Raw genomic sequence first — 22,261 nt, forward strand, 5'->3', positions numbered from 1 at the left:
TATCGGTCTCAGTGGTTGGCCAGGTAAAGATGTTCTTCTTAAAGCTCTATGAGCTCTTTCCAATACCAAGCCTACAGAAAAATATTCTTGTCCTAATACTTGTGGGATCCAGTCTTTAAATAAACGAACAGGATCTTGTCCTTCTATACCTTCTGGCAAACCAACGATTTTCACATTATTCCTTGTACTTTGATTCTCCAAGTAGTCTATTTTCCTCTCTAACTCCTTCTCACGTTCTACGAATTCTATAACGGATTTTTCAACCTTCAACACTTTTTCTGTGTTTGAAAGCACTTGCTGTTTACATTCCAAAAGAGCAGACTGAATTTTTTTAAAATCTTCACAAAATGCTTCCACGCATGCTTCAACTTGTACGAGCATTCATTTGAACCATCTCATTCATTAAAGGTTGAATGACAGCATTTAACTGCATACACTGTAGATCAGAAAAGCTCAGCCCTGCTTTCCCTGACCTAATAGCAGAACCAGGTAACTGCAGCTCCTGCTGCAACTCAACGAAAGGCATTTTAGATGTTTTACTGCGGGTCTGGACCCCCAGCGACGGAACCCTGACTTCCTCAGGGGGTCGCCGCAGGTCTCCCCCAGCAGCTCGTTGTTTTTCGCAACATCACGGAGGAAATCGATACCATCAGGTTGAAATACTTCCTGATGCATTTCAAACAATGGAGTCATCTTCCTGCGTGCTCCCTCCGTTAAAATCGAGAAACTTCTAGAATCGAGATGCACTTCTTGGGAACACGCACCTTCTTCAAGAGAACGGGTAATTCCAGCGCTATCCTTCACTTGGTGAGTAGCAGACTTTTGATTCAGCTCCCACAGGCACTCATTGTGTTTTGGACACTGACGAAGTTAAACGTGAAGCTGTGAAAGTCGTTTAGGCCCCAAATCTTCAAAAATATAATTTCTTCTGCACTTGAGGTTTAATCTTTTTACCATTAATGGCCATAGTAGTTCCTCATTGCTTTAAATTAAAAATTAAAAAGTTTAAACTTGAAAACAAAGTGTTAAAAAACGGGTACTTAAAAATCTGGCCTGAGAGTTCGAGATTACACGTCTAGACGCTACCCATCTTGCCACGCCCCCTTGCTTTTGAGGATCTATTTAATGGATATCAAGAGATGACCCCAAGTTCAGTTCGCCTCCGCTTTTATTCTGCATCCTATTTTCGTCTGATCGCTCACTATGTGATATGCTACACCGATCCAACACATGTGCTTGACACCTAATTTTCTTCAGATTCACTAAACAGGGATTTGAATTCATCTGGATTTCCAGTGGCATGTAACATTCCTATTCATCACTACTCCAAGACTTCCAAAAGCCTTGTGTAAACACACAATATCTGAAAATCCCCATCCCCCACCCCACCACCACCCCCCCCCCCAAGCCACTCTCTATTCACCCTCCTCTCATTGCGAAGAAGATTGACGAGATGGAGATAATTTTCTCCCATCCTTTGAAAATTAAAAACCCAGAGATGGATATTTCTTGAGTGCTCTCCTGTCGAGGCAAAGACCCTGTTCATTTGAAGGAAAACGAAGAAGATTTCTGAGACGTGCTCGTTTGGAATACTGTGGGCAATTTGTGTCAGCCAACTACAGAAAATACATTAAAATTATTAGAAAACAGGCAGCAAAGGTTTACAATGTGTGTTGTCGGGACCTGAGGAGCCGAGGTGGAGGGAAACGAAGAACCTGTTACGAATTGTTTCAACACAATGCCAGAGAACAAACGCTGAAGTTATATAAAGATTTATAAGCGGTATATCTCGAGTAAATGCAAGCAGGATTTCCCGACAGACGTTTGATGAGACCAGCAGTCAAGGACATCAATTAAATTTGGAAAGTGAGATATTTAGAGGCTGAATCTGGTGAATATGTTAACATGATGTGAGAGGGTGATTGAGCTGCCAGATTAAATGGCGAATGCAGGCTCAATTATGACATCAATTAAAATTTTGGAATGGAGGGATATGCAGAGATATGGTTCAGTTACAAGCCACTTGGGGCTACGCTATATAATGTTTCATCACGGACTAAATGGGCGGAATTTATGCACTTCAATTCTATGATTAGGAGGTTCAAGGATATTTAATACAGCGCAATGTAAACAGCCATGCTATTTTTATTTTATATTAATTTAATTGATTATATCTTCCTATATACCGATTAGAAACAGGACAGGTGGCCGCATCTACTAACTATATATCACAACTCATAGCTGATGTGCTACTGCACCACATTCCTTCACTAAGAGGTCACGAGCCGAAGCGTTGTCTGCCCATATTTCTCCATGCTGTAGGATTTGTTTGGAACACAAGGAACATCGGAGCATAGTGCAGTCTCTTCAGCCTGCGAGGTTATACCGAATTAAGCAATGGTCGCCCACAACACACAGACAAAGCCCTTACCAGCCCTTACTCGAATTACCCGATTTTAGCCACGTTTCGACCAACAGCAGTTCTTGTGTTTCTTATATTTTATCAGTCACGCGCGACACCCCAATCTCTCTCCTCCTTATGTCTTTCCCAGGAGGGGATCTCTCATCGGGCCTTCGCCGCCTTGTCCCGCTGGCATTTCTTGGACTGAACATTCACCGGACCCTGTATGAGGCGAACCTTATGCTTATCATCGATGGTAGCTGGAAAATTAGATTCGAGAGTCATGATAATGCTTCTGACTATCAGATGGACGCTCCTGGAAGGGAAGAAGGCAGACTCACGCAGATAGGTCAGACTAAATTCCCTCTGGGACCAGGATAAAGCGAAACAAACAGAAATGGTAAACGTTACGATCCCCTGCAAAGGTTCCAGGTGATATGTAACAGCGACTCACACCTGAACCTTGTTTCATGTCGGTTAATATGGGCTTATTACCAACCCATTAATTTCGAATGAACGGGTTGGGAGTGTTAAATCGAGACTGTGGAGATGTTATTTAAATTAACGTCCAAGAGGAAACGGTTTTCCTATAAATTAGGCTTCACATTGTTCTGTGCTTTTCAAGAATTGTTCCTATTTTCGAAATGTGCCACGAATGGACACCGCGGAGATCTTCTATCCCAATATTGCAAGTTTCGGCATATCTGGTAAGTGATTGCGCTGTGATCCTAGGCGCCTGGCCCGAAATTGTCCTTATCCCCGAGATCACAGCTGCAACTTGTTTTTACGATCGCCCATGTCAATTACTAAATGCTAACTCGATTTATTAATTCAGAAGGGACTTTTCCTTTTAATTCAATTTACTATAATGTGATGCTATGTAATTGAATGTCCCAGTGGAAACGACTGTCTTAGACAGCTAATTATAAGCAGTGCAAGGCTTTACCTTCACTTCTGAGAGGTCAGTTCAAGTGTCTGAGAGCAAAAATCAATGTGCGCTTGAATCCCCTTTGAAGCTCTGCGGGGTCAGTGAGGTACATGATCCCGAGATGACAAACTGTAGGACGTACATTATTTTGCACTTCGCCATCTCTGGGACCTTCATAGTGTTGTGGACACCGGTCATGGTCACATTGACCTATTTTTTCCCACTCACCTCTGGTTTCGCGTTTGGCACCACAAAGTCACTGTATCTGCCCATTAGAATCACGAATCTTCTAACGTGTTTCAAATGTTGTACAAACACTTGTATTTATGCGTTTACACAGGGTAGATTTCGGGTTCAAGTGAAGAAACTGGTAAAATATCCATTTGTTGTCCTTGTTCAGTTTTTCAAACCAATTAGCGAAACAGAATGAATCAGGTAGCCCACTTCCTCAGTTCTTTTCATGTCTCGACTCTCGTTCTATCACTGAATCAACCCTAAAGTTAAGCCCCGTAAAACAAAGAAAACCACACACGCACGCACGCACGCAAGCACACCATTCTAACACCAATATCTACCAAATAAAAGTTACCCACAAATTGCAGGAACACTACCTTGTATTCCGTCTCCAGAAGACTTCATCAATATCGACTTCGAATTTCCGTCAACATCCCCTGCCCATGTCCCCGTGTCCATATCTTTCCCTCGGTCCATTTTGTTTTCTAAGAATTAAAAGATGAGATGCTTGATGAATAGGTTCACATTGGTCAACGCAACATCGTGGCAAAGAATATGAACATACCGTTCTATTCTCTAAAATAGTTACGCTTTAAATTAACGAACACGCTGGGCCACTCAGAATTTCGGAACAAAGTTTCCTTTCTGACCACGAATGCAAATTAACTCAGAAATTTACTTGAAATAAAGATGATACAAAATCATCGCTATTGTCCGATAGATGTCTGATGGATTGCTGGCTAGTGTAATTGTCCAAACAATGGAGCGAAATATTCAATGGCACATGAATCAAAGATTGCATAGGTCAATCAACGGTTCAATTTCTAGTTCCGAGTTGTTGTCACATTTCAAAGATGATGTGATTGAATTGTCTTACCGTTCCGGTTAGCGCATCGCATTTACAGGGCCAGCAATCTGAATCGGATATGGGACGGAATCCCCGTGGTCTGTAACGAGTTTCCACATTCTCCCCTTGTTTGCATGTCTTTTATCCGAGGGCTTAGGTTTCCTCCTACCTTTCAAAAACGTTCGATGGATGTCGGTAAATGCAGTGTAAACCGAGTGGAACGGGCTCGTGGACCGAAATGTTCAGTTACCGGGCTGTATGTCTAAAAATTATTTAATTAAAAAGTTCAACTGCATGATTATTTTGTTCTGCGGTGAGGAAGAATTTCCACTTATTGGTGATGCAGAAAACTGTACATCGCCAGTACATGTAAACAAATAAAGAGCTGTAAATACATAACGAATGTAAACAATCAGACTGCAATACAGAGAATTTAAAACTATCAATCGAATGCAAAAATAAGAACATGGTCCAACAATGGAGAAACAATGAAACACTGGAGAGATAAAAGGAGTGTGTGTGTGTATGTGTGTGTGTGTGTGTGTGTGTGTGTGTGTGTGTGTGTGTGTGTGTGTGTGTGTGTGTGTGTCTCTGTGTGTGTGTGTGTGTGTGTGTGTGTGTGTGTGTGTGTGTGTATGTGTGTGTGTGTGTGTATGTGTGTGTGTGTGTGTCTGTGTCTGTGTAAGAGAGAAGGAGGAGATAAAGAGAGGGAGAGTGACCGAAATTCAGACAGGAAGGGACAGAGCAACAGAGAGAGAGAGAGAGAGAGAGAGAGAGAGAGAGAGAGAGAGAGAGAGAGAGAGAGAGAGAGAGAGAGAGAGAGAGAGAGAGAGAGAGAGAGAGAGAGAGAGAGAGAGAGAGAGAGAGAGAGAGAGAGAGGGAGGGGGGGGGGGAGGGGAGAGAGAGGGAGAGGGAGAGATGGGGAGGGAGGGAAGGACACGAGAGACGGAGAGAAGGAAAAGAGAATTCTGCTGCCATGGAGAAGAGGCAAAACATGGTATGGTCTTGGGAGAAATACACGAACACAGCGATTTCTCCACAGATCTGTCGGCCACTCAACCAGGAGTCTTAGGAAAATTCAGTTGGAGAGCAGCATCGAACTTTATTGGTTCAAGAATTTTCAAATTGTTTCCTTATCCGATTAATAAAATGGATGAATCATAAAAACACCTTCCGGGTGTAAACAAAATACGTCCAAATTAGGAGACTTTTTCACGGATTCTCTGCTGGAATGGCCGGATTATTGGACTTCAGGGAGATATAGCAACCTATCATGTCTATTCTGCCCCTAAAGACTCGGTAGTGACTCCAGCTTCATATATTTACGGCTCTGCAACTATTCAAGCAGGCACAAAGTGAGATGATGTGATTGAACAGGTTTCACCGCTCCTTCAGATCCCTCGATACGGGTCTCCATCAATTACTGAGTGACAGGAAAATTAACATCCATCTACGGCAAAATCTCCTGTTACCGAGTGGTCACAAAACGCCAGGAAGTAAAGATTTTCTTCCGTAAGTGACTTCGGATTAAATTCAACACCTTTACCAGTTTGCAATCTGTGTCAACAGAAGAAATGAAAGAAAATCAGAATCGGAAGCTTCTGGCAGTATGAATAGAATTAGAAACCAAGTCAAAGTTTCGCCAGCCAGTAAAACAAATGAGGGGAACAGATCGGGAGAATGCATAGCGTGAGTTGCCTGGAGGGGAGTGGAGAACGAGTTGAAGACGCGGGGATGGTGGAGTTTTAATACAAACTGAATCTTTTACACAAATGGTGATCGACGGAATACAGGACATCGATATGAGGCGGTATCTTTTGAAAAGCAGCCTCTGTCCACACAGGCCATGCTACCATCAGGGAAAGGGTCCAGGGGCCTGACGACGAGCACGCAGCGGCACAAGGACAGCTTCTTCCCCCCGCTGCCATCAGATTCCTGAACGATCAAGGAACCAAAGATACTGCGATGATATCGATTATTATTTTATTTTTGTGTATTTTATAGCAATGTCATAAGATGGTTATAATGTGTATTTTTGGGCTACAACGCTGCCGTAAAACAACGTATCGCATGGCTTATTCATGAGATCCTGATACTGATCCTGAGGGGTGACTGAAATGAGCTCCCGGACGCGTTATTTGACTCTGACGCTATGGCAACTTTGAAGAAATATTTTGATGGATGCATGGTTAGAATGTGGTTTTGAGGAACATCAGCCAAACTTGGCCTTTTTGCTCAATCGAGTCTGTGGAGATGTTATGTCATTGAATTTCCCAGTGGAAAGAATGGGCTCTGAAAGTTATTCGAAAGGGAAACGATTGCTTTGAAAAAGGTGTTTTTTTTTTTCTTTTGTCCAGTTGCAAGAAAATTTTTAAATATCATCCAACTCATTGTTTGTTTGTTATCAGATGCGAGATTTTTTAAGAGAAAAGTTTGGGAAAGAAACTAAACTTCCTAATTTAACTCGGTTTCAAATATTAATTACAGACATTTTAAAGATAGGATTTATATCGGAAATGTATAGATTGTTACAAGAGAAGTTGAATAAACCTGATAAGTTTAAAATTAAAAATAAATGGGTGAAAGAATTACAAGTAGATATTTTAGAGGAAGATTGGTTAAAGATGTGCGGAAAATACAATCACTAAATACTTTAAATTGAGGTATAGTTTGGTTAATTACAATTATCGACATCAAATATATTTTATGCTGGAGAAATTGAAAATATATGGATTGAGGGATTCGAATTTATCTTTTCGATGTCGAAAAGAAAAGGGACTTTTATTACATTCTGTCTGGTTGTGTGACAAGATGCAGAACTTCTGTTCAAAAGTGAGACAATTTTTGGAACATTTGTATGATATACATTGTTACTTGATCCTTTATTATTTTTATTAGTTTCTATTAAGGATTTAAGGGGTTTGAAATTGGATAAAATTCAAATTGCATTTATTCGTTTGCCTTTGGCTTTGCGAGAAAATGTGTAGCAGTAACATGGTAGGACGATAAGGTTATTAATATTCAAAGATGGCATGATGAATTGAAATCATGTATGCATTTAGTAAAATAACATATAACTTGCATAACAATTATTAAAATGTGGGAAGAGGATCTAAAATCGATGGATATTATTATATCTTAAATAATATGTTTTTAATTTCTTATTTAATATTAAGGTACTGAATATTTTTTTGTAAAAGGCTCCATTATAATATTATGTAGCTACAAGGGTAGTTAGGGAATTTTTAGGTGGATGGAGTGGAGGGGATGAATGTATTACTAAATTATTAATTTATGCTTAAGTACTTTATTAATATAACTATGTAATAAGGGATATTGCTTTATAAATATATACATATATTTGTAAATTCTTAATATAAATGAAGTTGATTCATTTGTTTAAAAAATCTCCCAGTGGAAAGTCAGACCTGTCCAGATGTAAAGAATTGTTTGACCTGAGGTTGGTGAAAATATGAAAAGTCCAGTCATTGGGAAATGAAACCGACCACCTCGAAGCAAAGCTGCGTTATCAGGGAGAGTTGAGACAATTTTCATTTGTTTACTGCACCATTGCTTGGATAATGGAGAACAAAACGAATGCTGTGATCTGACAAGAGGTTTCGCCAGTCAAAACTGGACTGGAACCTGGCTTTTGGCAAAGATAAATCGCACAGTATGGTTTTTCAATTAACACCAGCTGGAACACGGACGGTTAGTTTTTGTCAACTACCTGTTCCACTGCTTTAGAGCAATTAGCCACCAAATGCAACCCCTTCAGCGTACCCTTATATTTCTCATTCTTGAGTCTCACTGGAGCGCATCTCCTGCCAGTCGCCAATAACTGGAGATCAGGACCAGACGTGAGTAAGAATCCCCTTGGTCCATTACGAGTCTTCACAATCTCCAATTGTCGGCATGGCTTTTATCTGCAGGCTCAGGTTTCCAATTTTCTGCTGGCGAGGTAGAATTTCCACTTATTGGTGGTGCATAAATTTTACATAGCCTATACATGTAAACATAAAGAACTGTAAATACATTCGGAATGTAAACGATCAGACAACAAAACAGAGAGAATATAAAATTATCAATTGAATTTAAAAGTAACTACATAGTCCAAGAAGGAAAACATTGGAGAGATGCAAGCAACTATTGTGTGTGTGTGTGTGTGTGTGTGTGTGTGTGTGTGTGTGTGTGTGTGTGTGTGTGTGTGTGTGTGTGTGTGTGTGTGTGTGTGTGTGCATGTATGTAAGTGTGTGGGAGGGGATGTGAATGTGTGTTCATCTGTATGTGTGTGCATGTGTCTGTGTGTGTGCGTGAATCTGTGTGTGTGTCTGTGTGTGTGTGCATGTATGTGTTTGTGTGTGTGTGGGTGTGGGTGTGTTTGTGTGAGATAGAGAAGGAAAAGAGATGGGATAGAGAGAGGGAAGGCTAGAGAACAGGCAGATAGAAAAAGAGAGGAGGGGGCGGGAGGGAGGGATGGACGGAAAATATTTCAGGAGCCATGGAGAAAAGGCAACATAACATTACGATCTTCGGAATAACCCTAATGCTAATACCATCGGGGAAAGGGTACAGGGGCCTAAAGATGAGCCCTCAGCGGCACAAGTTCAGATTTCTGAATGATCATTGAACCAAAGACACGGCCTTACATTTCGCGCACTATTATCGCTATTATTTTATTATATTTTATAGTAGTGTCATAAAATGGAAATAATGTGTTTGTTTGCGCTCCGAAGCTGCCGCAAAACACCGTATTTCATGACTTGTTTAAGACATTAAATCCTGATTCTGATACCGAGGGGTGACAGAAATAAGCTCCCGGACATGTTATTTGAGGCTGGCACTATAGAAACATTGAAGAAACATTTAGACAGATACATGGCTAGAATTTGTTTCGAGGGACATTGAGCAAACGCAGGCAGGTGTGACCACTGTGGGTGAGGATATGTTTCACAGGGGTGGGCCGGTTGGGAGAAGCTAATCTTTCTCTGCCCTGTGAATCAGTATTGTCTTCACGAGGAACTTCAAGGGATCAGTTCGTGAGCGAAAAGGGAAAAAAATATCAACGTTGCAGCCAGGAAGAACGTTTCCTTGCAACTCTTAGAAGGTCGATACAAATCGAGCCAAAGGGAAGACCTTTACTGCTCCGTTGTATTGCTATACAATGGAAGTCTCCGAAGCAATTCACACGAGATATCAAAATGAAATAATGCTTCCACACGGATATTGGCAAACCGATTTTCACACACTATTTCACATCAACAGCCTAAGGGATTCCTGCATATTTCTGCTCCAGCTGAACTCCTCATCCCATCTCCTTCTGTGCGAGTGCACGCTGTGGATGTACCGACACCCAGCAGCCTGCAGATCCACCATGGGTTGCAGGAACATGACTTGGCCAACAGCATCATTGGGAGAATAACAATGGTCGAAGGTCGGGAATTGCGATTCCAATCAGTGGGCCTTCCGTGACCATGGATGATGTCACATCAAAGCCCCATCAGTCAAACGTCCCATCACATCGAATGCTGGTATCCACTGTCAAAATCCTAACTTCATACATGGTTTCAAGACTACTGTCCCATCCCTTTGAAGTCGAGTACGAATTATTATGTTTTGTGAACGAATTATTCTATTTGAGTATATTTGAATGCAATGTGGCTCATAATTTTAAATAAAGTATTCAAAAGAAGAGGTATGCACGTGCCCTTCCAAATTTGCCCAGATTCCAAGAAAGGAGAGATGCGGCTGTGCTTTCTTGACAATTGGATCGACGTGGTTGCAGCAAGACATGCAACTGCTGATATATACACCTCGTATCATAAAGGTGCCAATGATGTCGAACCCCGGAAGGCTACAATCAACATTGTGGTCTGACTGACACTGAGGGAACGGCTTTTGTATAGGCACCATCCCCTCTCGCTTTACAATTATCAGCGGTACAAACCCACATCCAAATTAAAGATGTTTCACTTGCACTTTCTCCAACAGAGAAATCGTGCTCACGATTCGGCAAGCCCCCTTCTCTTAAATGCATGAAACATAGACGGTCTCTTTGAGGAACTATTTAATAGATAACGAGAGATGACCCCAAATTTAGTTCTACTCCGCTTTTATTCTGCATTCTATTTCCTTCTGATCCCTCACTATGTGACCTGCTACACCTTCCAACACATCGGATTTGACACCTAATTTCCTTCAGGTTCACTAAACAGGGATTTGAATTGATCTGAACTTCCAGTGGCATGTAACATTCCCATTGATAACTTCTACCAAGACTTCAAACAGCCTGGTGTAAACACACAATATCTGAACATCCCCATCTCCCCCAGCCACTCTCTATTCACACCCCTCCCATTGACAAGAAGATTCATGAGATGGAGATAATTTTCTCCCATCCTTGGAAGATTAAACACCCAGAGATGGTGAACTTTGGAATTTCTTCCCGTCGAGGCAAATACTCTGTTCATTTGAAGGAGAACTAATAAGATTTCTGTGACGTGTTAAACATTGACCAATGCCAGTTTGGATTACTGTGAGCAATTTGTGTCAGTCAACTACAGACAATACATCAAAGAAGATTGAAAACAGGGAGGAAAGGTTTATAATGAGAGTTGTCTGGACAACAGGAGCCATGTTCGAGGGGAACGATAAACCTATTTCGACTTTTGTCCTCTAAACGCCATAGAACAAATGCTGAAGTTGTATATAAATAAGCTGTATATCTCGAGTAAAGGTGAAACGTTCTATTTTTTTTTTACCTGAACCTGAATGCAACAGTATTTGAGATTATCATGAAAGGCAGCTGGAAGTTTAGATTTGCTCATCAAAAAGTGCCTACGTCCATATCAGTAACATTACATGAAGCGATGAAGTCCGGCAGACGCACTAAAGTGTGACCAATCCCCTCAGAGACGAGAATAAATCAAGGTAAATGGAGATCGATAAACGCGATTATCCAGTGATGCGGTTCAACCTCACGTGAGGCACCGATTTTGCACCTGAACCTTGTTTGCTCCAATCCGTCGTGACAAATACTGGTGCCCGAGCTGACCCAGTTCATCAATTTAGAATGTTGTTTAAATCGAGTCTGTGGTTGCGTAATTAAATGTCCCCGTGGAAACGGCTGTTAGACAAATAAGGCTTCACAGATAATCTCTTCGTTCTGGCACCTGGAATGTTCAGCAAATAAAACGTTCCCATCTTCAACCTGTGCTTCGAATGGACGTCACGGAAATCTTCTATCCAATTCTTGTGATAGTCGGGATTCCTGGTAAGCGCTGCCATCTCTGGGGTTTGGTTGCTGATTGTCATATTGAGGACGACTATTCGCTCTTCATCGCGTGTATTCATCACTGCAGATCGATTCACTTTCACTTAAAAGGAATTAACTTTTGCCTATTTTGTTGCCTCTGCCATCACCTGGTGCAAACCTGATATTGTTACAGATAGGGCATGTCCAGTCATTGGAAAATTTAAAAAAAAAGACGAACTCAGTCAATGGCATTTCAGCAGTGAGAGGCGAGAGAAATCTCAGAGATTTATGGCTCCGAGTCCGGGGTAAAGTAGAACGTATGAGACGCCACGATAGAACCAGTGGTTTTCATTATTTACAGACTGAACTGGGACATAGAATCAGTCAAATGCATTGGTCAGAGTGTGCGATTTTCAGTTACTAACGCGTATATTGGGGTAATGTCGAATATTGTCTATTCCCATTAGACCCCTGGGCGTCTTTTGGATTCTTTCCCTACTCGATTTATATCCACGCCTGTGCACAAATTCTAAATTACTTACAAATGTGCTGAAAATGCCACATTAATGTGTCGTATCGAAGTGGTTGATGTCTCCAGAAACAGGATGGTGATTGAAAACATAGTAGAGTGGTGTATCAACAGCAACTTCTCACTCAATGTCGCCAAACCCCAAAAGCTGATAGTAGAGTACAGGAAGGGAAAACAAGGTGTGTACTATGATTTGGGGAGCAGAGGTGGCGAGCTTTCACAAATTTCATATCATGGGAATGACAAATTCAAACGACCCATTCTGGAAACAACCTACTTGTGTCTCGTGGGAAAATAAATATTTCAACGCCTCAACCTACACTGCGAGCTTGCTGATATTTGCAGGGAGAGTAGATATACTCGGCCGATGAGAAGTGGAATTTGTTCGGACCGACTACTTGGGAGCTGGGAAATGTCATACAAATATTTAAAGGCTCAAAAGATTTTCAAAAGATTACTTTACACTGTACACTACATCAGAGACAGGTCTCTCCCCATTATTGAGAAAATCTACATGGAACACTGTTTTTCCTAGTGCAGCAGCTGTTATCAATGAATTAACCAGCCACGCACCACTCGGTGCTCGATACTGCCGTCATCAAAGAGGTACAGGTCCAACAATACTCGTACTACCATGATCAAGAAAAGTGGGTATCCCTCCCCCACCATATTGCTAAACAGGCTCAATCTGAGACTCTTTAAAGGACTCCAACTTTGCATGTTATTGATGACAATATTTATCTTTTTCTGTATTTCCACATTCAGCTTGTTAATTTTTCTTTCATTGTTTACATGTCTCTCCTTTGTGTCCAGATATTTTCAACAATATTTCACACAAACGATCAATAGACATTATTTCTTCCCCAAATGAAAACAAAGAATCTCGCGGTTTCATTTGATGCCATGTCTGTACTCTGAAAATATAATTTAAACTATTTTTCTTTATTTTTCACACGATGAACCATATTAATCAAAATGCACACAAACATTTCCCTTTGAATATACACAGTGCACTTTCTCTCCTTTTTCTCCCTCCCCTCCCTCACTCCTCCTCCCACCCCTTCCAAACCCATTAAACGTTCAACATATACAATACAATAAACCCATTGAAAAAATGTAATCACACAAAGAAATTAAACAAGAATATTGTGTCATCTACTTTTACACACTGGATCAAGTCATTTCATCTTCTTTTCATTCTATCATTTTAGGGGGTGGAGGTCCGAGGAAGACCCTCTCTGTTGTGTTGCATGTATGGTTCCCAAATTTGTTCAAATAATGTGACTTTATTTTTTTAATATTATGTTATTTTTTCCAATGCAATACATTTATTCATTTCTATGTACCATTGCTGTGTTCTCAGGGTCTCTTCTGATTTCCAAGTTGACATTATAGATTTTTATTTTTGTGACAGCTAAGACTATCATAATAAATTTTTATTGTGCTTCATCCAGTTTGAGGCCTAATACATTACTTCTTATATTACTTAAAAGAAAGATCTCTGGATATTTTGGTATGTTGATTATTTATGATTTAATTTAATACCTGATTTAGATCTTCCCAACACTTTTTCTCTTTCTCACATGCCCAAATTACATGTACTGTTGTTCCCATTTCCTTCGTACACCGAAAACATCAATCTGACAATATTGAGTCCCATTTATTTAACTTGTTGGGCGTGATATATAGCCTGTGTTACCAATTATATTGTATCATGCGTAACCTAGTATTTATTATATTTTCATAGTTCCAGAGCATAACTTTTGCCATATTTCATTTTCTTCTTTATGTTTAAATATCTTCCCACTTTTGTTTGGGTTTATAGCTTACTTCATCATTTTCTTTCTCTTGCAGCTTGATGTACATGTTTGTTATAAATCTTTTTATTATCATTGTTTCTGTAATCACATATTCAAAGCTGCTTCCTTCTGGTAATCTCAGTCTGCTTCCCAATTTGTCCTTTCAGTAGGTTTTCAGCTGGTGTACTATGAGTTATTCCATATTTGTACTTCACTTGTTCAAATGATAATAAATAATTTGACAAATAACAATTTTCTTTTCTTTTAATTCCTTTCTATCCCATTCTGTAAAGGAAATGGTGTCTATTATAAAAGGGATTAGCTGAGTTTGCATTAATAATAATTTTGGTCGTTGGTAAATTGTTTTTCTTTTCCTTTCTACGTGAATTTTCTTCCATATGTTGAGTTAATGATGTAGTACAGGTGAACTTCTATATTGCACCAGTTTTTCATCCCACTTATAAAGTATATATTCTGGTACTTTCTCCCCTATTTTATCTAGCTCTATCTTGGACAAATTGGTTTTTCACTTGTTTGATTTCAAATCTGATAGATACCTTAATTGTGCTGCTCTATTTTAAATTTTAACGTTTGGTAGTTGAAAACCACGTTGTTTGTACCATTCTGTTAATTTATCTAGCGGTATCCTCGGTTTTCCCCCTTTCCATAAGAATTTCCTTATTATTCTGTTTTAGTTCGTTGAAGTATTTATCTGATAAAGGAATTGGTAACGATTGAAATAGGTATTGTATCCTTGGGAAGGTATTCATTTTAATACAGTTTACCCGCCCTATCAGTATTCGTGGCAATTCATTCCAATGTTCTAAGTCATACTGTAATTTCTTCATTAATGATTGATAATTTAATTGATATAAGTGGCCTAAATTATTATCTAATCTCATACCAAGGTATCGAATTGCTTGTGTTAGACATTTAAATGGTGATTCTCTTTTAAACTCTGTGTAATCCGAATTATTCATTGGCATCACTTCACTTTTATTTGTGTTGATCGTGTACCACGATATTTTTGGATATTCCTTCAATTTCTTATGTAGTTCTTTTATCGATATTTCTGGTTATGTTAAGTATACATTGATGTCATCTGCAAATAAACTGATTTTATATTCCTTCTCCTTTAATTTTATCCCTTTCATTTTATTTTCTGTTCTTATCAGTTCTGCCAATGGTTGTATTGCTAAAGCGAACAGTGAGGTAGATAGTGGACATCTCTGACTAATTTAAATTGTTTTGATGTGTATATCCATTTACTGTCACCTTCGCCAATGGTCCCTTATATAATGCTTTAATTCAATTAATATATATTTCTGGTAGTTTGAACCTTTGTAAAACTTTGAAAAAATATTTCCATTCTACCCTACCAAAGGATTTCTCTGTGTCTCAAGCAACAGCCACTGTTGGTATCTTATTTCCTTGTACTGCATGGATTAAGTTAATGAATTTACAGATATTGTCCGTTGTTCGTCTTTACTTAATAAATCCAGTTTGATATTGTTTTACTATTTTTGGTACAGTCGGCCAATCTATTTCCCAATACTTTTCCTATTATCTTATAATCTGAATTAAGTAGAGATATTGGTCTATATGATGCTGGTGTTAGTGGATCCTTCCCCGTCTTTGGTAATACTGAAATTATTGATGTTTTACATGATCTGGCAAGTTTTATGTTTCTTCTATCTGGTTCATTACTTGCAGGAGAGGAGGAAATAATAACTCTTTAAATGTGTTATAGATTTCTATTGGGAGTCCAGCCTCTCCAAGCGTTTTATTGTTCTGTAGCTTTTTTAATATATCCTGTATTTCCTCTATTTCAAATGGATTCATCAATTGGTTTTGATCATTTTCTTGCAATTTCGGTAGTTCAATTTTAGCTAAAAACTCATCCATTTTGTCTTCTTTCCCTTCGTTCTCAGTTCGTTGTAATTGTTCATAGAATTCCTTAAAGGTTTCATTGATCTCCGTTGGATTACATGTAATTTGTTTGTCCTTTTTCCTTGATGCCAATACGGTTCTTTTAGCTTGTTTTGTTTTAATGTTGCCAGGCTAATGTTTTGTGTGTTTTTTTTTTGTCCGCCAATTCTCTTCTTTTAGTTGTATCTTCCCTCGTTGCTAGTTCTTTTTCTGTACTTACTCTTTCCCTTTCCATCTGTTTTATTTCCCGATTGTAGTCCGTTTTCATTTTAGTTACATAACTTATTATCTGCCCTCTAATGAAGGCTTTCATTGCATCACATAATAGAAATTTGTCTTTCACTGATTCCGCATTTATTTCAAAGTACATTTTAATTTGGCGTTCAATAATTTCTGAAAATTCCTTCCTTTTAAGTAGGATGGAGTTTATTCTCCATCTATATGTTCTTAGTGGGATGTAGTCCAGTTCTATTGCTAATAACATGAGTGAATGATCAGATAACAATCTAGCTTTATATTCTGTTTTCCTAACTCTCCCTTGTATATGGGCTGAAAACAGGAACAGGTCAATCTTTGAGTATGTTTTATATCTACTCAAATAATATGAGTATTCCTTCTCCTTTGGGTGTTGCCTCCTCTGTATATCCAAACGTTGCATTTCTTGTATTGATTTAAACATTCATTTGGCTACTTTGTTCTTTTTTGCTAGTCTTTAGTCCAGTTTTATCCACCTTTGGGTCCAAATTAAAGTTAAATTCCCCTCCTATCAATATATTCACTTGCGTATCTACAATCTTCAAAAAAGATATCTTGCTAAACATTTCATGCCATTCATTGGGTGCATATATAGACAAAAGTCCAGAATTCTGAATATACCTGACATTTTATCATTACATATCTCGGTGTTGGATATATTATTTCCTCCTCTATTTTGATTAGTATATTTTTGTTGATAAATATAGCTACACCTCTTGATTTTGGATTATATGATGGTGCTGTTACGTGCCCTACCAATCTCTCCTTAATTGATTATGTTCCACTTCAGTTCGATGCATTTCCTGCAAGAATGCTATTTCTATTTTTTTCTAATTAAATTTAATAGCCTCTTCCTTTTGATTTGGTTATGTATTCCATTAATATTTATAGTCATATAGTTCAACATGGCCATCTCATACTCTGTTTACGCCTCATTTCCACTTCCTCACCACCGCCTTTCCCCTTTTCCCCATTTTCTTCTCTCAATTTTCCTTTTTTGAACTCAATGTATGACAACACTTTCAAACATAAAATACTTCAACCACTCCCACATATAAAGTTCCCTTAACCCCAAGTGCCCCCCCTCCCTGAGTCGCCCCTTATCCCTTGCCGAACACCACAACTCCCTTCTCTATTTGCATTGTGAACCTGTTCGCAAGTGTCAACTGATTTTGCAGTGACTGTTATTCTCTCCCACCCAACCCCCTCCAGAAAAATCTTTATCTTCACATTAAAACAAAGCTCACCCTCTTTTCTTCTCTTCTTCTCCCTCCATTTTTTCACACTCTCCCTTACTTCCCTTCTCTTTCCCTTCTTTAGTTCTTACTTATACATTATTTATAAATCTTTATATGTAATTTGTCGTCCTTCTTCGTTCTTGTTACATCTATTCATCTCTTTTTATCTCCTGCTGATGTTCTGAAAATTCTCGTGCACCCTCCGGATCTGAGAACAGTCTGTTTTGCTACCACAGATCATGATTTTATGCACCGCTGGGTATGTTAACATACATTTATAGCCTTTTTTCAAAAGGATCGATTTTGCTGTGTTAAACTCCTTCCTCTTCTTTAGGAGTTCAAAACATATGTCTGGATAAAAAAATATTTTATGACCCTTGTATTTCAATGTTTTTTTTGTCTTCTCTAATTTTATTCCATGCCTTCTCCAATATATTTTCTCTTGTCGTTTGTCTCAGAAATTCAAATAAATGTTTTTTTTTCTTACTGTGGTTTTGGGGCTAGTGTTCTGTGTGCCCTTTCTATGTCCATTCCTTCCTGCATCTCTGGCATTCCTAGGACTTTTGGAATCCATTCTTTTACAAATTATTTCATGTTTTTGCCTTCTTCATCTGCCTTTAGGCCCACTATTTTTATATTGTTTCGCCTACTATAGTTTTCCATTATATCATGGGCTCATGGGATTGGGGGCAAAGTATTGATGTGGATTGAGAACTGGCTGGCAGGTAGAAGTCAGAGAGTTGGGATAAATGGCTCGTTTTTTGAGTGGCAGGCGGTGACCAGTGGGGTGCCACAGGGATCTGTACTGGGACCCCAGCTGTTCACAATTTACATTAATGATCTGGATGAGGGGATTGGATGTAATATCTCCAAATTGACAGATGACACTAAGCTAGGAGGGGTTGTGTGCACGGAAGAGGGGGTCAAGAAGCTCCAATGTGATTTGGATAAATTGAGGGACTGGGCAGATACATGGCAATTGCACTACAATGTGGATAAATGTGAGGTTATCCACTTTGGTAATACAAACCAGAGGGCAGATTACTATTTGAATGGCAATAGATTAAGAGATGGGAGGTGCAGAGAGACCTAGGGGTACTTGTACATCAGTCTCTGAAGGCGAGCATGCAGGTACAGCAGGCGGTTAAAAAGGCAAATGGTATGTTGGCCTTAATATCAAGAGGGTTTGAGTATAGGAACAAGGATACCTTACTGCAGGGCCTTGGTGAGACCACACCTGGAGTATTGTGTGCAGTTTTGGTCACCTTATCTAAGGAAGGATGTTCTTGCAATGGAGGGAGTGCAGAGGCGATTCACCAGGCTGATACCTGGAATGGCAGGAATGACTTATGAGGAAAGATTGCGCAAATTGGGATTGTACTCGCTGGAGTTTAGAAGATTGAGAGGGGATCTCATAGAGACATATAAAATTCTGGCAGGACTGGACAGAATGGATGCAGATGGGATGTTTCCAATGATGGGGAAATCCAGAACCCGGGGCCATGGTTTGAGGATAATAGGCAAACCATTTAGGACCGAGATGAGGAGGAGTTTCTTTACCCAGAGGGTGGTGAATCTATGGAATTCATTGCCACAGAGGGCAGTAGAGGCAGGTTCATTAAATATATTTAAGAGGGAATTAGATATATTTCTTCAGTATAAGGGTATTAAAGGTTACGGAGAGAAGGCGGGGACGGGGTACTGAATTTTAAGATCAACCATGATCTCGTTGAATGACGGAGCAGGCTCGAAGGGGCAAATGATCTACTCCTGCTCCTATCTTCTATGTATCTATGCTTCTATCCGTCTTCTGAGCTAACAGCTCTTGTGACTTGAATTTTGTTGTCAGTTTCTTCCAATTTTCTTCTTAAGTCATTCACTTCCATTTCTTCAGCCATTTCTCGTTCTTCCACATTTTCAAATCTTTTCCCTATTTCTGTTTGGATCAGCGCTATTCTATTCGATTTTTCTTCTGTTCTTTTCATTTTTCTTTTCATTTTACAAAATTCTAACGTCAACCATTCTTTTAATGCTTTCATTTGTTCTTCAAATTTTTTAATCTATTTACTGTCATCTATTTTACCTTCTGTTCGGTTGTGCAGAGCTTGGTCTTCTTCTTCTGTGTCTGCTCTTGGGTTTGTGTCTTCTGCTTCTCTTCCTTGTATCTGTGTCTCTTCTGACTTTTTGTTGAACTGCTCGCCTCCGTTTGTTGGGTGTTTTTTTCATGTATTCTTGTTGTTGGTCCTCTTCTTCTGGGATAGTTATCCGTAGGGCTTCCTGTTGATGTTTTTCTTTCTTATCACTCCCTTTCCCGTTGCTTTTCCGTTCTTCCAGCTGAGAACCCTGATGTCGGGCATCTCTCAGCTGGTCGCGCACTGTAAGTTCACTCCGCATCTGGGCCTTCCTCCCGTTGGTGTTTTCCTTTTCCTTGATATGCGCATTGTGCACTTCGGTTTGGCTCGGTGAGCAATTTTTGCAGTTCCGCGGTCGGGGGGGGGGGGGGAGGTCACGAACCTGTGGTGTTTCCACTAACGTCGGGGAGCGGGCACTTCTGTCCACGGCGGGTCTCTGCCTCTTCATGCGAGTAAGGACTTCTCCTTTCTCTTCCGATGTCTTTCTTTCTTTTTTTCCCTTTGTTTTTTTTTCCTTCAAACCTTTTCTCCAAAGTTTATATTTTATTTGTTGTGCTTTGTGTTTATTGAGATCCGCATTTCTTCACTTTATTTCTTCTTTTCTGGAGGGGGTTGGTATTCTCCTACTGGCCACTACTCGATGACGTGTCCCTTGAATACATTGAAAATTCAAGGAGACGACACTCACCAGCTGCTTTCCTGGAAATGGTTCATGGTCACAGCCACCCTTCAGTTCGGATGGTCCACGGATTCGTAGTATCCAATGTTGAATATGCAGTCAATCGATCCCCTTTTTCCTTCACACATCCTACTCTATCTATTAAACAGCTAACGTAGAACAGTACAAAACCTTCATGATTTTGTGCTGATCCGTGAAACATCATCGTCCATAACCAAGTTCCTCCAGATCACACTCACGACAATCTACTTTTCTAACACTTATCAAAGTGTGTTTTAATTGTCGTTGCCTTATCTGCCGTTACCAGAAAACCGTGCAATAAATTCCGGGCGCCCAGCATTTTGAAATACAATGAAAACGTATCTCCGACATCTCCGCTAAGCTTCCTTCAACTCATTTGAATCAGCTGTCATCTGATACTTGCTATCGTAGCTCCAAGGGGCAGGTTTTGGCTGTCCACGCCATCATCTTGAATACCCCTGTAAAGTCACATCTTACCCTTTGTCGGTCAGTGAAAGCCCGGGCCCTGTCAACCTTCCTTCACATGACAAGTTCTCCAATCCAGGCATCGCATTTTCCCCCTCTCAAGAGCATCATCTTCCTTCTATTAGGAAGAGACCGGAACTGAAAGCAAAGAGTTAAACTGTTTATAGTCTCGTGTGCGGTGAAATGTGGAAAGGGGTATTGTTTTTCGTGCTATCCAGACAAAATAGCCCATAAAATGTACGGCAGGCAGTGCATTTAGTGCAGGCGAGACTGGAAAATTAAAGGCATCGCATATCCTGCTTAAGATAATGATGCTGTTAGACAGTGCATTTTACTTGCAAGGTGTCGATTCACAAGCCTGACAGCAGGAATATTGGTGCCCTTGAACCTGGCAATTTTTTTTTTTTGCCAAACTCGTACTTCTGTTTGACGGGAGGCAGAAGAAGAAACTATTATACAGTGGAATGGATATTCTAACATGTACACTGATTATCTATCCAAGAGGCGGTGAGAGGTATTTCCGGTACCAATGGTCGGTTGTTGGCTCGTTGGACAGTCCTGAGTTGCGTTTGTTCCTCGCCGAAGACTGTTGAGACAGGGACCGGAGCACTTTACAATCCTATCAGTGATTAACGCGCACAAGGTGCTGCATTTGCACACAAGAGTCTCGTTCAATGGGGCCATGCATATTAACCTCAGCATCAAAGGCAGTGGAGGCGTTCCTGCACTTCCCGTTCCGTACCGTCAGTGTAATATCAGCAAATAAATCAATTACAGGGGCATACCAATGACCCGCTAAAATTATTCCTTGTGTTTCTATTGGTAAAATCACGTTAAAACTGATGGCCTGTATTCTGATAGTTGAATTGTTTTGCATTCTGTTACAGCTAACCTGCTCTCCGTTGTCGTCCTGTCCCGGGGAATGCCCGATCTCTCCAAAGGAGTGATTCGTTACATGATAACTATGGCAGTTGCAGACACAATGGTCTGTGTGTTTAACGTGACGTTGGGAAACGTCTTCCTCTATCATTTTCCGAGTTCCTTCCTGGCCCACACCTCCACTTGCCGCCTGGGAGCCGTCATACAGAGAAGCAGTGTGCAATTCTCTGTCTCATCCATGGTATCATTCACCATCGATCGCTGCATTGCTATTTGCTGCCAGAAATTGAAAACTAAATATTGTACCAAGAGGATCGCTGCGATCATTATAACGACCGTGTGTGTCTTTAGCTTTTTGATGCACATTCCAGCTTATTTCCAGTATGAACCCCAGTCAGTTGTGGATGGTGTCCAATGGGACTGCAGTACCGTAACTCAATACTATTCTTCACCAGCATGGCAGGCTTACAGATGGTTGTCCAACAGCTTCGTGGCATATGTTCCACTGCCACTGCTGTTACTGCTGAATTCTCTCACAGCTCGACACATTTTGCTGGCCAGCAAAGCTCGAAGGTCTTTGAAACGTCGTGGGGACGTTGAGGTCTGTGATCCCGAGATGATAAGCCGAAGGACGTCCATTATTTTGCTCTTCGCCATCTCTGGGTGCTTC

General features: G+C 40.1%; 1 long non-coding RNA gene across 1 annotated transcript; it reads right to left on the reverse strand.

The window, feature by feature from the left end:
- Positions 1–5,492: 5,492 nt before the first annotated feature.
- LOC138752539 (uncharacterized) lies at positions 5,493–11,460 on the reverse strand. Its single transcript, XR_011350727.1, has 3 exons — positions 11,172–11,460; positions 8,194–8,413; positions 5,493–5,967 (listed from the first exon to the last, which is right to left on the reverse strand). It is a non-coding gene; the product is annotated as an uncharacterized lncRNA (long non-coding RNA).
- Between the last annotated feature and the right edge of the window lie 10,801 nt (positions 11,461–22,261).

The sequence above is a fragment of the Narcine bancroftii genome, chromosome 2 (assembly GCF_036971445.1).
Source record: "Narcine bancroftii isolate sNarBan1 chromosome 2, sNarBan1.hap1, whole genome shotgun sequence".
Taxonomy (NCBI): Eukaryota; Metazoa; Chordata; class Chondrichthyes; order Torpediniformes; family Narcinidae; genus Narcine; species Narcine bancroftii.